Here is an 18336-nt window from a genome sequence, read left to right as displayed (position 1 = left end):
ATCTTCCAAAAATTAAATCAGTATTAAAATCACGATGGAAACAGAAATTATGATAATTCAACCCTTTAGAAATAATGAATACTGGAGCAATTACAGCTTCCACCTCATCCCTTCCATAATTCTTATGCTGTCATGATTTTGAGACCCAGGTTGTTCAAGGGTCCAGTGAAATTTCTCACCCAGGCATCTGGCTCAGAAGAAGGCCTGTCTTTTTTTTCCCCCTCCTTTATAATGTACGGGGTTTGGCAGGTGGCATAAGTACTAAATAGGGATCCCACACAGACTTCTCAGTGGTTTTACCCTTTGGCCAATAGCTCTGGCTTGTGAACAATACCAGTATCCATTGGAAGAGATTTTTTTTGTATTTACAGAAACTGAAACAAGCTCTGCATGAACTAACATACAACCAAGAAAAAATGCTTTTATTTATGTCCTTGAGGAAGTACATAATAATAATATTAGTAAGTGTTTACATGACCTCACTTTCTTAAGTAATTCACCTGGCCAGGCTTGGCAGTCCAGAACAATTAATATTGGGCTGTTTATAGACTTTTTTCCTAGTTAATGAATCAGATTCACATTCAAAAATATATATATTAATAAAGTTTTTGTAGTGAAAACTGCTTAGATTTTTCATGGATTAATATTTTCAAATATCATGTTTTATTACAGCCTAGTACTAGATTCTGGTTTTACACCCATCTAAAATAGGCTTTTGATCTTCATTAAGCAAGTATACCCCAACTACCCTCAGTATGATAAAAAAAGCTAAATTGGGAAGTTGTCTTGAGAAATACTGTGAAGCACTGTACTGCAACTCCTTTACAAGTTAAAGTGATAATACCATAATTTTAGAATAGCAAAGAATGTGTGAACCATGAGAAGTTTGGAAAAGTCTTCAAGTGGAACTATTTAAGCTTTCAGAGAAGGTTGATAAATAAATTCTTGTTATATGCATTACCTTTTTGTGCTTTAAAGGATAACACCAGATGCACTGAGCCCCAAAACAAATATGTTCTGTAAACAAACAGAAAGAAAGAAAGAAACCAACCTTCTGCTAAGTCCAAGGTTCAAAACATTGATTTTCATTCTTAAAAACTAGAATTCAGTCATAGAAAATGAAATGTTAACAGAAATGTTGAAAATTAAGTTCTCATTTTACTCTTTAACAGTAAAACAAAAAAAATTAAGCACTATGCAGGGACTTTTGATAATTCTTAAGGACTAGGAATTAATCCTTTGGGGTTTTTTGACCCCTAAATACTGAACAGCCTCTTTAAATGAAAAAGAAGCTCTGTGTGCTTTTCTGACATGTTTTCTGTTGCAGCTTCTCTTCCAGGTAGAATTTATTTCAGGTTTGTTACTAGCTAGTTCATGAGAACCTTTGTCTCAGTATTTAAAAACAGGCGAATTTTCAACCCAGGAGCATTTTTAGCATCTGCTTTTCACAGCTGATATCCTCTGGCTCCATAACTTTATTTCCCTGAAAGCCTCTCTTGACCAGGTTTCAGACTAGCTTGTTTGAAAATTATGAAATATGCACACTCTGGGTGGGACTCTGGGGACTTGTATTTTCCACATTTCCACTGCAAAGAAAAACCTGCATTGAGTCTAGTAATATATCACTGTATTACAACCATCAGGGCATTTAATTTACCACTTAAATCAGTTGGGACTTGCTGATGCTAGACAGTAATATACTGTCAGTTTAAAACCCCTGGATATTGCAGCTCAGTGTGCAACGGGCTGTCAGTCAGCAGAGTGACAAAGTGACAATTTATGGTTTGCAAAAACCCAGCAGATAAATTGCAAGAAAAGTGCACTTTGACTTAAGCAGCACACTGTGTGGAATGTGTTTGTGTTGAAAGGACTGTATAAGGTGAGAGGAAATTTCTTCTAATAACTAGAAACACTTTGCTCTCTTTATTTTAGGGTGTTTTAAAGGGCCTGTTTACTGCTTGAGACTTTTAAAGAAATGGAGTAAACTGAAATGTATACACTGGTCATTTTTTCTTTGGTGATGCAGGGATAATGATCTTGTGTAGATTTTTATAACCTCACTGTAGCTCACCAGAGCTGTACAGAAGGTTGGTAAGTGCAGCTTAGTGTGTGCTGGGAGGAGGGAACACATACTGAAAGCTGCTGCTGTGGTACTGAAATGGCCATAAGTTTTTAAGAAACAGGATGCTTTTTAGAGCTAAAAAACATAAGGAAGACAAGAGAGACAGATTTGTACTTAGACAAAAGGCCTGGTACCTCAAATATCATGAAGCCAAAAAGGAGAACTTTCTTTCTGAGGTGTCTTCCTGACATGTGTAAGAAAAATAAAAGGTGAATTGGGAACCTGTTGGGATCCATCTGAAAAAGATTGGAATGAGAGAAAATTACTTTTGTACATATGGCTTTTATTTCCACTGCATCCTGAGTTTTGACAAGAACCATAATTTTTTTTTCTTTTTCTTTTTAATGGAGGGAGATTTTGTTGGGTTTGGGGTTTTGTTTGTGAATTCTTTTGGTTGTTTGGTGTTCCTTTTGTGCATGGTTTGGTTTCAGTTCTGTGGTAGATTTTTTGTTCGGCTTTTTTTAGCACTTGCAGAAGTGTAAAAATAGCATAAAAAATTGCAAGTTTCTCCACTGGCCATTCCTGAATTAAAATGTCTTCAGCCATCAAATTAGCATGTCAGTTTATTTTCATGAGACTTTTTATCTTTTCCCTCTTCATGGACAATTTCAAATAATTGATTGCATTTTGCAATTGATTAATTTGCTGGAATGCAAATTTTGAATTTTGTAACGTGAAAATGAAGCATTCTTTAAGCTAATTATCAGACAAGTGTATGCTGCAAAGAATCTACAAATAGGAAAAGGAGGAAAATTCATCAAATTTCACCTAATTTCTGTATTTTAAACAATGAACAATATTGTTGCCGTGGAAAATTGGCAATTGCAGATTATAAAGAATAACTTTTTCCTTACCTCTTGAAATACATGGTTTGTATTCTAAGCACATATTGACCTGTACTGTACACTTTTAGTGCTGTTCTGGTCTATTGCATACTGTAATTAGCAGCTATTCCCGTTTTTTTAGATTGAATTCTATTGCCTCCAAAAGCTTATTGAATATGAAATCCCTTACCACATTCTCCAAACAAAAGACTATTAAATGCATGTAAAACAACTATTGTCTTATGTCCCTTCACTGTAACTCAGTCTTGACCCCTCAGGGTACTTAGTTGCTAAATCAGAATAGGAAAGTTGTAATTTTGTCCTCATGTTCTCTTGAGACTTGGCCAGTGTGCTAAGATTCTCATGGCTGATGACAACAAATATGAAGGGAATTTGTTTTTAAACTAGTTCTTTCTGATATGACTGATAGTCATAGAAACATCACAATAGTGAAGATCAGAGTAGCATAGGAGTTTAATTTGTTGAACCCAAGAATAATTGAAAATTATTTACACTCTATGACATGACAAACTGTGGAGTAGCTATTCATTCATATTCCTTATGCAATGATTTCTCTCACATAGACCATAAATCCTAAAGATTTTTTAGATTGTTTCCCTAACTGCATATATAGGTACCCAAGGATTAAGAGATCAAGCAAATTTTTAAGATTCTCAAAATGACTCAAAGCAGGGAAAAGAAATGTCGTCTGATGTTTCTAACTTTTATTGACATTTTTGAATCATGAAATTAATTTTAATTGTTGATATTCTTCAATAACTGATAAAAAGATCTTCTTTCTTCCAGTAATTACTTATATAAAAGTCATTATTGAGATGTAATCCTGAAGCTCTTGAGGACCCATAATTCTATATTAAATTTTATTATTCTTTTTTCACACACTTAGTATTCCTTGAATTTAAAATCAAATTCTAATACACGTTCTATCCAGAGGACAGTCATGCATTTGTAGCAAAGACAAAGTTCCTGTTGGACGAATGTCTTTCTGATGTCAGATTTTATGTTTTTGAGTGTATGCATTAATTTTAATTTTAAAATAGACACTTTGTGTTATATTGCAGAGGGAAAAAAGTCCAAACACACTCAAAAAATTAAATTAATTAGAAATACCTGAGATCATGATTGCATTGTTTGCTTAGCTCTTCTATTTTTTTTCTTTTAATTTATTTCTTTTTTCTTATTCATCTAGGTGAAGATTTCTATCAGATGTAGAGGAATATAGTCATTAAAAGCTAAGTTTTAAAAAAATCCAGCTTCACATCAATACTGATCCTTTCTATTGTGAAATTACTTTTTCCACCTCATTTAATGATAGCAACTTGGCAACCGTGATGTGCTTCTATTTTATTTTTAGCTTCACATCTGATAGATGCATGTGTGAGAGGCTTGGCAATTACAAAGGTGTTTTTGTTACTTACTACGCGGTAGTCTCTTGCCCTTTATTGTGCAGTGGGATTCTACTGTAATAGAGTATGAAACTTCTGATAATTCCAGATGAGCTTCCAGGAGCCAGGCTGGCAGCTGTTTCTGTGCTGGAGATACTTATACACTGTACTACAACTGTGTCTGCAGTCAGCAGTGTCCTTTTAGGAATCACAATTCCCAATCAAGCCCAAAGCCTTCTTGGAACTTACGAGTATTTTTCTCAGCCTATGCTGAGCATTTTTTGTACAGAGCTGTACATTTTCAGCCATCAGCCAAGCAGAGCAGGCTGCCAGTGGTGACCTTATTAAGGGGTCTTATAAAGGGGGCATAAAGAGAGGAGTGGGATAAGACCAAGGGAGTGTGAATCAAGTTGGTTTTGAGGTCATTTATTTGGCTTTGTAGGAAGCTGTTTCACATCGAGTGCTGGGTGGCTTTCTTTCATAGGAATCTAGGTAGAAATATGTTTTTGCCACAGAAACCATACCATCTGAGAGCAGGTAAATGACTGGCTTGTAAGGTTTTTGAGAAATACATCCAGTTTTTGCTATGGGACATGTAGATTATCTGTTCTGAATACTTTCTTTACTGAGAACCCATACACCTGAGCTTTTGCTTATTTTCATCACTAAAATAAGACAGAAAATAAAAAAAATATTAGTGAATCAAGTCACTGTATATGTTACATAGGGTGAGTTTTGGGAATGTGGAATCAGAAAGAGCAGAAGATTCAATAGCTGAAATTGAGCTTATCTGTCAAGGTAGTGGAGTGTGTGATGGTGTTTGCTCACCACAAGCACAGATTCACAGCTGGGAGTGTAATATGTGTTGTATCGAACTCATGGGGCTGTTTGAGTATTGCAGGCTGATGAATTAATGCAAGATGTTAAAAATGATAAATAAAACCAGACTGTAATGGAATATAATAAAAGGTGGAAAAATCATCGCTTTGATAAATTCAGTTGGCTTTTCTCCCACAGATTTTGTCTACAGCCTGTGTACTATAACTTCCTCACAGTTGCATAGCAACTGGACCCCAAATGTTATAGTATTTAGCAATAATTATAGTTCTGTTGAAATTGTTTCAACAGAAAAAATTCTTCTTTGCCTGCTTTTCCTTCCTTAGCCTGTTTGCCAAGATGATGGCTTTGTCTTTGAGCAAGAACACCTGTCGGGAAATGAGCTGGAACAAGCAGTTATGTATCCCCTTGCTGATAAAGTGGGTCTGTTGTGCTCTGTCTATAAGCAATGAATGTGCTTCTCAAAGGATGAGAGTATGGGCTTCAGTCACTGGCTTAGCTCTCTATACAGACAAAAATTACCTGCCTAGACCAAATAAAAATTACCTGGACATCTCTGAAGCCTGCTGTTTCAAGTATCAAAGAATTTAAATCTTTAACTTCTAAAAAGGAAGACATTAATAACTGATCATGTTGAAATATCAACCGTCCCTGGAAACAAAAGGTTTCTAGTCTCTGTGCATACTGATGAATTTTGAGACAGAAAAAATGCACTGCTTTCATTATGCTCTTTTCTAGTTTGATACTCTAACATAAATTGTTACTTTGCAAAGGAATGGTGTTTTTCTGAAGTGGATACCACTTGCATTACACCTGTACTTAAAAACAATTGGACTCTTAATAAAGATGTCAAGATACAGAAGAAAAAATCTCTACCATGAGTTTTGATCTACTCAAACTTCTACTGCTTAAATCCAGCACATATGACACATTTAAACTTTTAACCTGGAAACTTAGCTGTACTGCATTTTTCTCTGCATTCCCTGCATTCCCTTACAGAAGGTGACAGATATCTCAATGAGTCAGGTAGAACAGTATCTGTTATATACAGTTTATATACACATGTGTTTAGAAGGTTTTTTGTAGGGAAAAAAAGTATTTTAAACTGTTAGGATCATGTTGCAAAAGGGAAAAGTACATATTTACTATAAGTCTTTGCATAACACAAGGAAAACCAGAATAAAGTACTGTAGCACCACTTATTTCCCTGGCTGTCAGTGATGGATTATTTCTCTGAATTGGACACTAAATTAAGATACAAATCCCTATTTTGAGCATTTCATTAATCTTTTCTAGAGGACACAGCAATACTTCCAAGTTCCAAGTTGCAAATTGCAAAATTAAATTCTCCACTACACTCAGAATAAGAAGAGAGTAGGAGGTTTTTTGGTCTACTTTCAGTTAACAAATTGTGCTAAATATCTTTATTGTCTGAAAATTTCTGTTCAATGAAATTGGCAGCATAACTTGAACTGAAAGGAAATACTGATTTACTTATTAGTGGAGAACTTTGTGACACCACCTTTGGCATGACTTTAGCAAGAAAATAGATTTCCCTCCTTTCATTAGGAATGATTCTGATCATTATTGAGAAATACAATAAATAATGCTTAAACTGGTTTGTTCAGCTCTTGCGGTGATTGGAGTTTGAGTAGAAAAAGTTAAGATGAAAAAGATTTGGTGCCATTTCTGGAACCCTTCATATCGTCTTATTCCTGTTAAATGAAAGACAATATGTAACACTGAGGATAGATATCAAGACTAATTAATCAGGGATTCTACTAAGTGGATTTTATGGGCTCAGAACAACAATCTTGCCTTGGCCCATCCATTCAGGTTAATTCTGATTGGCTAATGGAAAATTGCAGGGCTGGATGTCTCTACAACCTAGTTTTACTTTACTCAACCTCATTTAGAGTATTTTGTTTTAAATGTCTAACAAAATTGAACTGCTTACTGTGGCATACACTGGTATTGCAAAATCAGAGTACAGGGACACTTCTGATCTATGTCTTCCTGGACAGAGACTGTAACCTCTTATGTATTTCCTCCTTATCCCTGTTTCTGTCCAGTAATGACTGTTTTCTCTTCTGGATCTGTTAATTCAAATGAAGAATGCATATGAAGTTTAGAGACAACATTACACATTTCTTCACATTTCTCCACATTTTCAGCCCTTTAAATACTTTCTAGTGTTTATAACTCTCTTTTCTGTAGATGATCTTTAAGGTGTGAATTAATTTTGGTGATAGGTAAACCAGAAGGTTGTTCTTTCAGGTGCTGCCTAATGCTTTTATTGCTACTGAATTAAAATGAAATCCTATAATAATTAAGATCTAAGTATATGTTGTAAAAATAGCAGTATTTCCCTGTAAGCATTACTACTCTTGAATGCTTACCCATCTAATAAATATATTCCTAAATATCTGAAATTAATCCCCTACTGCTATAATTATGGCTTGTATTTGTTATGATCAGCACACATCAAAACTTTAATTTCTCAAAGACCTACTAAACCATTCTTAAAAATATTTGGATGAGCCACTGTTGAACTCTGGTCCACCACATTCATTTTTTTATCAGACATCAGTAGCAAATTTGCCTAGAGATTTAGAAAATCAAGACACTCTTCTTGGCAAATGATCTTGTGACTTTGAGATAACTGGATTTTCTTGAAACTTGGATCAGTCACTTTTCATTCTGAGGCATTAATTTGAACATAAGCAATCAAAAAGCTTAGGATTCAGTCAGACAAAATCATAAATGTCAGTAAACATCAGTTGCATTGCCTGTGGTTTATTCTTTACTTCTATATTGGACAGTCTAGTTTTCAGCTCAAAGTGTCCAGAGTTTTTTCTTCGTTATGGACAATGTTTGGGTTTTTCCTGTTTTTATGATGTGTCTCACAATGTTGATCTAACAAAATCATAAACATTGAATTCTTGAGCTGATAAGCCAAATTGAGAGGATTCTTGCATACTATCTAGTGTGAAAAGAGCAATTTGTTTCTCACAATACTATAAATGTGTAACCTTACTGGGGACCTTGAGAGATGAGGAGATTTTTTTCACCTTTGTTTTGGATATTAAGGCAAAGAACCTTAGGCGATGCACAGTTGGTTTATAACATTAAAAACACAATGAAAGTGGTTCAGATTTCATTTGAATGGGCTCTTATTTGGGTCACAGTTAACTTTTCATTAAATGCAGTTCTTGATGGGAGTTGACAGATGTGTAAGACATTGATGCTGACTACTGTAAATAAATATTTCAAAATGCAGAAATTTAGCTACAGGTAAAGAATCAACGGTATCTGATTAATGATGGCATATATGGAGAGACATGTAATAATGCAAGCAGTTGTTACTTAGTATCTTACTGTGGTAGAAAGGATTAAATAATATCATTAAAATAAATCTCGATAGATTAATAGAACATGGTTTAACTTGTCCTTTAGCTGTTCTTATCATAATTACTTCAACTTGAATTATAAAAAATAGAGTACTCCATACCTCCAATCATCATGATGGCCCTCCTCTGGGCTCATTTCAGCAGGTCCATATCCTTCTGGATGCAGCACTCCAGGTGGGGTCTCACCAGAGCAGAGCAGAGGGGCAGAATCCCCTCCCTCAACCTGCTGTTCACACTTCTTTTAAAACCACCCAGGACACAATTTCTTTCTTGCCTGTGAGCTCACATTGCTGGGTCATGTAATTTACAGATGAGTTCATACTTTCCTAGTATCTTTCTTTAAATATCAAAAAAATTAAATTATTTTGGTTTGTTTGTTTTTTAGGAAATCTGTAGGAAAAGACATGCATATGAGAAAGGTGTTAAAGTGAAAATAGGAAAAGAGCCTGTTTTGATTACTCCATTCTTGTCTTTAATTTCTTCAGTCACCATCACTTTTCAGAGAAAATAGGTATTATACAAAAATATAACCTGACAAGAGAATTGCAGTCATGTGCTATTTGGAAAGCAGCACATTCTCAAATGACAAGGATATGCAGTAAATGTTATTTGATACTACATATAATGATTTTATATGTAGGATAGGTGTATAATAAATGCTTGTGGAACAGCTAATCCTGGTATTTTTAACCACAACCTAGAACTCTCTGATGCACATCTTAGAACCAAATTAGACTGAAATGCACTATGCACTTGCCTAAACATCAAAATGTTCAACATGCTGCATGGTAATAGGAGCCCTCCAGGTTAGTTACCATGCAAATGGTAGCAATCTCTGATGAATTAACAGCTGGCAAAGTCTAATGTGTTGCAATGAATTTATTACTTATAACTTATAATTGACAGCTAAAATACCTTTCTCATCTGCAAAGTCCCATACATAAGTTCCTAGACAGAAGGAGCAGGAAGATCATCTAGATAAATCTCCATACCACAGATGCTGGAATTTGGGAACACTTTCTTGAAATGGTTCCTAAAGTCTAATAATGTACTTTGTTTAAATATCTCTGATTGACCCATTAATAAGTAGTTTTAGCTAACAAACCTTTTTTAATGTGTCACCTAAATCTCCTTCAAATTGTATTTTGTTGAGGTTTTTTGTTTGTTTGGGGTTTTTTGGCTGTGGTGAAGGGTGTGTGTATTGGTTTTTTATTTGTTTTGTTTTAGTGCTATTTTTTATAAAGTGTATAGTATAGATGATTACTGTCATAACAACCAACATTCTTTGTATGGGGAAACTTCTTGTGTGCAAGTTTTATTGCTTTTCAACTCTGTTTTATTTATATCAGTGTGATAGAAAAAATTGGAGATTGTATACCCACTGAGACTTCTTTAGGAGTGAGTATGCAAAATAAGTCCCTTAGCATCTTAAACTTGATACATCCATGAACTAAATTTACCTTTTCTCTGGAACAACACCACTCATAACTTAAAATGGCTTTTCAGCTGTGCTGGTTTTGGTTGGGGTACAGTTAATTTCCCTCACAGTGGCTGTTATGGGGCTGTGTTTTGGTTTTGTGCTGAACAAAGAGGGTTGATAATACAGAGATGTTTTTGTTATTGCTGAGCAGGGCTCACACAGAGCCAAGGCCTTTTCTGCTTTCCATGATGCCACACCAGGCAGTTGGGGGGTGCATGGGAGTTTGGGAGGAGACACAGGTTGGACAAGTGACCAAAGTGACCAAACGGATTACATTTGTAGCCTTCTTTTCTTTGGTGTAAATCCACTGATAGTATATAAGAACTTGACTAGGGATGAAATTGTAATGGATTCCACTTGAAATGCTTTCCTGAGTTGCCAACTGCAACTTCAGTCTGGATTTCTAGGGAGTTGCAAATACCTTATTTCACCTAGCTATGTTTCTTCGCTTCACTTAGAAAAATGTCTTATAAATGTCAAAAATCAGATGGGACTTGTCCTTGAGAAATCTTTTTCTCTTACTTTTTAGCTTAATTTCCTAAGGAAATTAGGCTTCTGCAATCATACTGTGTATGCCTGCTCTTCCTGATTAATAACCTCTTTTCAACCAAATTTGACATTGACCAGAGGGATAGAAGTCTCAAATATAATTAAATCCCTATGCACTGCAGGGAAGTAGGCAGCTAGGTAAATGAAAAGTGCCTTTTAAAAGATAAAGACTGAAAATTCAACACATCCAGAGATACTAGTGAATCCATCCAGCAAAGGTATTACTTATTCTCTGACCTTGGAGAAATTTCAATGAGTGCTCAACATATGTGACACCAGAGAATTTGTAGGGTACTGTTCCAGATGGTACAATGATGACTTTTGACACTGACCATGTTTAAGTGAAGTACCTGATGATTTGTTTAGTATTTTTTTCAGACTTGAAGGATATCTGAAAGATTTAGAGTTTCTGATTCTTTTTCCAAATTTTATATATGACCATACCCACAATTCTGTCTCTTGAAACCTACGAGTTCTTTCAAAAGGATGGTAATGGTTCACAGACTACTTCCCAAAGTCTGTTGTCAATACTAAACATGTATTGTAGAAAGCTAAAGCAATACATGTATGTATAATTTATCTAATTTTCAGAATTTATTTGTTAATCTTACATTTTAGTCTCACTTAAAATTAATTTTCTTACTATGACTGTGTAAAGACTACAGTTATTCAATTTGCTTCATGTGGTTTGTTATATATTGCTAAACTAACATAGATGGGAAGAAAATAGTCTTTTGCTTTTATTTTTATTGCTTTTTTGTGACTGCGTTCTACACACAAAAGCCTTTTTATTTTTCCTTTCACAGAAAACTGCATTTCCATTTGCTATAGAATTTCTGACTTTCAGACTTATAATGAATCTCTGGAGACATAACCTCTCATCATGATGCTATGGTGTATTTAATACAGTCTCTTTCATCAACTCCAAGCTCTCCAGTGTTCCTTTTACATTTCATACTATGTTCCCCCACTGAAACATAGCTTGAGGCAGAGGGTGAATAAGTAAGTTCTGATATTGTACAGAATCGACCATAGGTATTCAAATATTTCCCAGAGACTACTTTTATTTTTTCCTTCTAAACCTTAAAACTTCTGTAAGGCTTTGTGGATAGTCTGAATTCTGTTTTCTCTATTTTATAAGGGTTTATGATGGCAACTATCTCTTGGATCAGTAGAGAGATTTGAGTAATGTTTTTCTTATTCATTTATATTTGACTGATTCTTTTTAGAACACCTTCCTGCAACAAAAGAATGGGAAAAGAAAAAAAACAAAACAAAACAAACCCCTTTTGGCTCAATCAGAGTTTTGCTTTTGTTTTGGGCTCTTTTCTATATAACCTGTACAGCTCCTCCAATACTCTTTCTGTCTTCACTTATTCATAACAGAAACCAAAATGCACATAAAAATATACTTCTTTTCTTCTTTGTTATTGTTAATATTTTACCAAAAACATAATTTCAGAAAAATGTAATTATTTTATTTTTGTGCTTTTCTCTTTAATTGATTGTCTGAAGAAAGTAATCTGCATAGCAAAAGGGCAGATGGAGCTGGAAAATTAGTCTTCGGAGCATGGCTACCAGTGCAAGCTGCAGATCAGAATCACATTGTCAAATGGTCCCCAAGTGTCTTTCTTGCTTTACTTTAGTCTGCTGGAAGATGCATGATTCAGAAAAAGGAATTCTGGCCCAGTGAGTTTGCATGAACAGAAACAAAGCCTTTGATTCATCTACCTACTTACATGTTTTGGATAAATATTTTTTCCCATCTCATCAAAATACACTGAGTTTTGCCTAATAAAATTCTTTACTTTGTCACACCACTATTAATTATAGTGCAAGAGCACACATGGGAAAGCTGCTTAGCTTTTTCAATTTTTCCATAAAAGTTTACAGCATTAGAAAACATTTGTGTGCATAGTTTAAAAACTGGCTCCACCTGGCAATCAAAATAAATTCCTCAACTCTTATAGTAAAGTCTCTTCCTCTAATAAAGAAATGCAACAGGAAACCAAGACTTCTTTTCACTGTTTATTTTGGAGGATAAATAACTTGCTTTCCTGTCATTTCAGTTTTAGTGTGAGTATATTAGGATTTGTAGGGTTATCACTGAGGTTCTTCATGGATTGCTCCCACAGGGAATGGATGGTCCTGGACTTCAGGGGTCTTGGGCAAGATAATTCTCTGCTAGGGGTTTATCGTAGCATCTGTAACATGAACAAGATATGTCAGAAGTGGTAGGGATGCTTGAAGTGTTCAGCTTTAGTTCCATTTTGCCACAGGTAACCACGTCATGCATTGCTTTTCAGAACTGAAAAAGCTTTTCCTGAAAAGAGTTCAATTATTGCTGAGGAATGTTAAGAGCTTCAACTGATAGCACTCACTCACCAAAAGACTAGAAGGCATGATTTTGTCAGTTTTCCAAAGTGAAACAATGTGATTCAGATTGACAAGTATGCTTAGTTAAGGTTTAGCCAAGCACCAAGGATGTTCTTTAGATTTTCTGACAACAGAATTGTTCATGGTCTGCAAAATCAGCAGTTTTCTACTTTTTTCTTTCCCCTTTAAAAACCAAATTTATCACATACTATTGACAGCAAATTTCCAGGCAGCACTTGAATATTTTTATTGTCCTTATTTAATAACTAGCCAGAGACCTGAACATGGCAAAGTTAGATCTAGCTATTAATTTAAAGTACATGAAAATCCTAGTAGGTATCTCATCTAACGTCTTCTTGGGCTTTTCATTGTTAGTCATTCTTAAGTGTCAATCTTTTCCACTGTCTGCCTGAAGCAAGAATTATTCAAGGATTGATTTTGTATTTTTTTGAAACATTCAACAGGAGATGGATACATGGAACTGTATCCTCTACAAATCATAACTAGCTAATTGAGTTTTTGTCCTAAACTCTATGAAATCTATAACTTTAGCAAAATTTGTCATCACCTTCCCTGTTTTGCTTCCTATTGTAACAGAAATCGGTACTTTGACATGCTACATTTGATTCCTCAGGCCAACGTGTTACTAAAACATGATTAGTGCTTTCAACCAACTTTTTATGTGCATCAATTTAAGAAACAAAATGCTTTTATTGAGAAGAACACCTTTTAATAGTTCTGGTGCATTGTGTCTGTAAAATTGATAGTAAAAATGGACTGTGGGTAATTTGTCACAGGTCATATTTGTTTAAGGGTGACTTATAATAGCTGTTTTTTTATTTCCCTACTGCCAATTACAAGACGTGCAGTCCAGTAGTCATATTGTAAAGCCTGAGAATATAAACAGATCTCAGAAGAGGATGGGAAATGGGGGAAAGTAATAAGCCTGATGCCTGTACTCCATTTTCTCCTGCTGAAATTCCCTTATTGGCAGTTAAGAACACCAGATGTTCTGAAATCTCCTGTTTGGTACTTGTTGATTGTTTTGCTTCTCACCCTGGGTGAAACTCAGGTCAGAATGTTTAGTCCATCTGACTGCTCAGCTAGAAAAACAGCTGAATTGTGCCTCAGATATCCAAGAAATCTAAGACCAAGACCCCAAGTGATATTCGTAGTTTAAAATAATCAAATTTCCATTTTGTTAATTTAGGAGGGGTTGCTTGTGACATTCAACTGCGTTAGGGATTAAGAAATACAGTTCAGAAACTATCAGTTAAATATCAACTAGGCTTATCTCTTAGTACAATGAAGTGTTTGGATTCTGTAATTAATACATAGTAAATACACAGAAGAATTATTTTGCAATAAAATAAAACCTCACATCATCTAGCCCTTTGTGCAGCATTTTCAGAAATGCCTGACATATATCTGTACAATTAAATCTATCTAAAACCTCTCAAGCCTACACAGCTGACATGTCCTAACCACTCTTCACAAGAGTACCTAAGCATCCTACTAAAGACAAGGCAATGCTGACTGACTATAATCTAATAATGAAGACAGACCAGAAGCACATAAATAGTAAGAAACAGCTCTAACTTTTCTATTTCTGAAGATCCTGCTAGAAGATTCCCTTTGCAAGGGATATGCTGTATACCTTCAGGCTGTCGGTAGGGCAGAAACCTGAACTTCCTTTCAAAAAACTGAAACAAAAAGGTGTAAAGATAAATAAACTATTTGTACTAATAATGAAAAGTGTAGCATTTTGTAGCTGAGTTTCTCATATTCTGTCACAGTTCCTGAGGCTGGGTACTGCCTGGACTTCTGAGAAAAGCAGGAAAGGATGAGCCACTCCTGTGTAAGGTCTGCATAGTGTAGTGCTGCCAGTCTAAATCCTCTACAAATCCTTGTGTTACCAACTGCAGCAGTAGAGGCAGGAAACATTACAATCCTCTGCAGACTATGTCTTGGTAGATATCTGGACAGAAGGAGCTGCCAGGGTTTATTCCAGAGTATAACATATCTTTCATTCTTGTTGCTAGTGACAAGGACTTCTCTGCAGCATTGGGACTAGACTGGAGAACTGGAGGAGAAGGAACTGCACTGAGCATGCTACATTCCTGTGGTTTGATGCTTCCCTGATGTGCTTTTCAGATTCTTCTGGAGTGGCATCTAGCCTAGTGCCTTTGCATGTTCTTCTTGGGAGTCTTTACTTCTCAGCACAGCCGTGTGCTCTGACAAATGTACTGCTAAATGTGCTACCATCACCCTGGGGTACCCTGTTCCCTTGCTTTTCCCTCTGCCACAGCCTCTCCTTGTAGAAGGGAGCATACATGTTAGAGATTTACAGAAAAGGGTGAGGAGAAGGTGGTTCTTCTGAAAGCAATAGTGAAGCTGGAGTGAAGACATAAAAAACTCTTTGAGGCACATTACTAACCTTTCGTATGCAGCCATCTACTTCTTTCACACAGCTTGAAGGGATTATCCTTTGCTTTTCTGTCAGTGAGTCCTTGCCACTTTATAATTTGCTCTTCAGTTTATTCTGCTGCTATAAAGCTGTTTCAATATGAAACCATTCTGTCCCCAAAGGGTTACTTGAGTTTAAATTTACCTCCAAGAGGCTTATGTTATTTTACGCAGTTTTGACTCTTTCAAGGACTGTCTTTATTTCCCTTGAAGCCATCCCTGAACCTCAGGGAGAAGCCCTTGTCTTCTAATGGATGCTTTGACTTACAACTGCTTGTACGCACTGGTGAGATAGTCAGTGAAATTGGATTTTAATGCATGTGTGGGGACAAGGTGGTAGAATACATCTATTACAGCAACTTAATGTCTTGTGAGTTTCAGAGAGATAGAATATCCTTTTCTCTCTGATTCAGCAGTGCACCATCTGCTGCCTACAGGTAGCTTAGCTGTGAAACTTCTTGGGGTTACAAATGATGACATAAACATAAGGGTATGGAGCAGGAGGACAGCACATGCCATCCTTAAGGAAAGATGCCTTAGCAAGTCAAGACAAATGTCATGATGCAGCACTTTCAATGGCACCTCTGCCTTCTAATTTAAAAACCTTGGTTTGAATCATACTACCATATCTTGTTGAGTCACTTGATAGGAAAATATCTGAGTCAGTGTTTTTTCAAGTTAGAGGATTGCCTTTCTTAGGTTACGTGGGGCAGCACTCACAGTGGCTTCTTAAAATACATCAGTAACATGAAACCAGAAGCTTGGAGGGAAAAGTTCACTGGAAACTCGCATGAATAAATTTTATAGTCTAAGAAAGTGAACCTGTGCTTGCATTTTGAAACCAATTGTTTGGCATTTCTCATTCTCAATATGCTGTGGAATATATTAACAAGATGATTTTTCCAACCTGCAATTTTGACTCCTGAGCAACGTCTTGTTATTATGCAAAATTATAATGACTATTTTTGGAAGCCCAACAGCGTACAATCTAAAGATTTAACCTATGTCTTACATCATTAATTTAATGCACCATAGCCTTCCCTAGTGTCAATGACACAAAAGTCCATGCAGATTGTTCTTAGAAGCCCGACACAGTGTTATTCAGAATAGAGATATGTTATTAAAATGTTGAATAAAAAAACCCTCAGTTCATCTTTGAGAAGCATGTTTCATAATGAATATCTGTGGTGACACCATTTCTAGCAAACTCAGTCTTTTGCACCTCTTATTAAATTAAATTAAAGCATGGATGCAATTTGAGACGAGTGAAGGAGTAAACCCTTGACTGTATATTTTCATTTTCTCATGCTTGTTTAAAAAAAAAAAAAAGAAGAAGAAGAAGCAGAAGAAGATAAAAATTTGAGAAGATGCCCTCAGGTTGGACTGGGATGCCCAGGAGGTGATTTGCTGTAGTGTATTAATCTCTTCAATGTGGCTGCAAGCTATGGGCCTAAGACAAATTGAGTCAGTCAGTCTTTATCTCTTCATTTCTGTACTCACTTGTCAAGAAAACCTTGAAATAATAACAGAAAAAAGGTGGAATTGTTTGGAAAGGCAGCAGAGGTGAAAGTCCCAATGCAGCATCTCTTCTTAAGGCTAGAACAAGAGTGTATTCTGTTCAGCTAGGACACAAACACTGTTCAAATAGGCATCAGCACATTTCAAAAGCTTAGTTCTTGAAAACATAAGAAGTTATATGTGCAGATTTTGTATTAAGATTCTGGTGTTGTACTAGAGAAGAATATTATGGAACAAAGGTTAAAAACTCAGTCCAAAGATGCAGTAGTATTTTTGTTGTTCCACCAGTAAATTCCCATAATACACAGTCCTCTGTCAGAGAGATTGCCAGGACAGGGGAAACCAGAAGACTGATTTATAAAAAAATATTACAAAGATACAAAGAAAGCAAGGGTCTGTTTGTATGAAACAAATTGAATCTGACACACAAAAACTAGAAGGCTACTCAGAGTATTGCTGACGTCCACCTGCTGCATACTTGCAGCTACTGAATATCTGAGAATTAGATAGGATTGAATGCAGTACCTGTGCCCCAGAAGATGCAGATTTTAAATTAAAGCTTCAGAAAGGGGACTTTCAAGTGTAATTGGGCAAGTGTAGGTTATCGCTCATATGTGAGGTAATCTTCCTTGCACATGCCACTAACATCCTTTGAGAACAAGGAAAAGAGAATTAAATACTTGGTTTCATTAATAAAAAAGTTGTAGTTAAGGCAAGGAATTATATCAGGGAGAGTAATCTGAGTATGGCTTATTTCCAGAAATAGCTACATCTCCCCAGCTGATAGAATCTGAGAGGTGCCTGACAACTCTCTCTCCAGCAGAGTGAAAACCAGACATTTACAAAGTCATTGATCCTCATTGTCATCTCTGCTCAATTTGTCTTTATCTCCATACTTACTCCATCGGTGTCAAGCAATTTTTTTTCAGTCCTTAGCTTAAATGAGTTTTCTTGTGAAGTAACTGTTTCAGTAAAGCTGCATTTTTTTTTCCTTGTACCACTCAAATTCTGAGTGCAGGAGCTGCATTTCCTTCTACAGTGTAGCTGAATTGGTTCAGTCACTCTTCTCATGCCCTTGACAGTTTTCAGTGCAATTTGCCTTTCACCTTATACAATAGAGCTCCAGGGAATAATATTGCAAAACACTACCTAATCATTCCTTTAATTGTCGAGATGCATTGGTAAATGTGTCTAGTACAGAAAACCACACAAAAAATTGCAGAAAACATCCCATGAGAACCAGAACACTTTCTAACATATCCTGAATGCTCTCAACCCAACCCCTCTTCACTTCATCTGTATCAAATACCACAGACTATAAAGAAGCTGGGGCCTACTCTCTATGTCA

This window comes from Passer montanus, unplaced genomic scaffold (genome assembly GCF_014805655.1).
Source record: "Passer montanus isolate IOZ18808 unplaced genomic scaffold, ASM1480565v1 scaffold75, whole genome shotgun sequence".
NCBI lineage: Eukaryota > Metazoa > Chordata > Aves > Passeriformes > Passeridae > Passer > Passer montanus.
Note: the sequence above shows the minus strand (reverse complement) of the source record.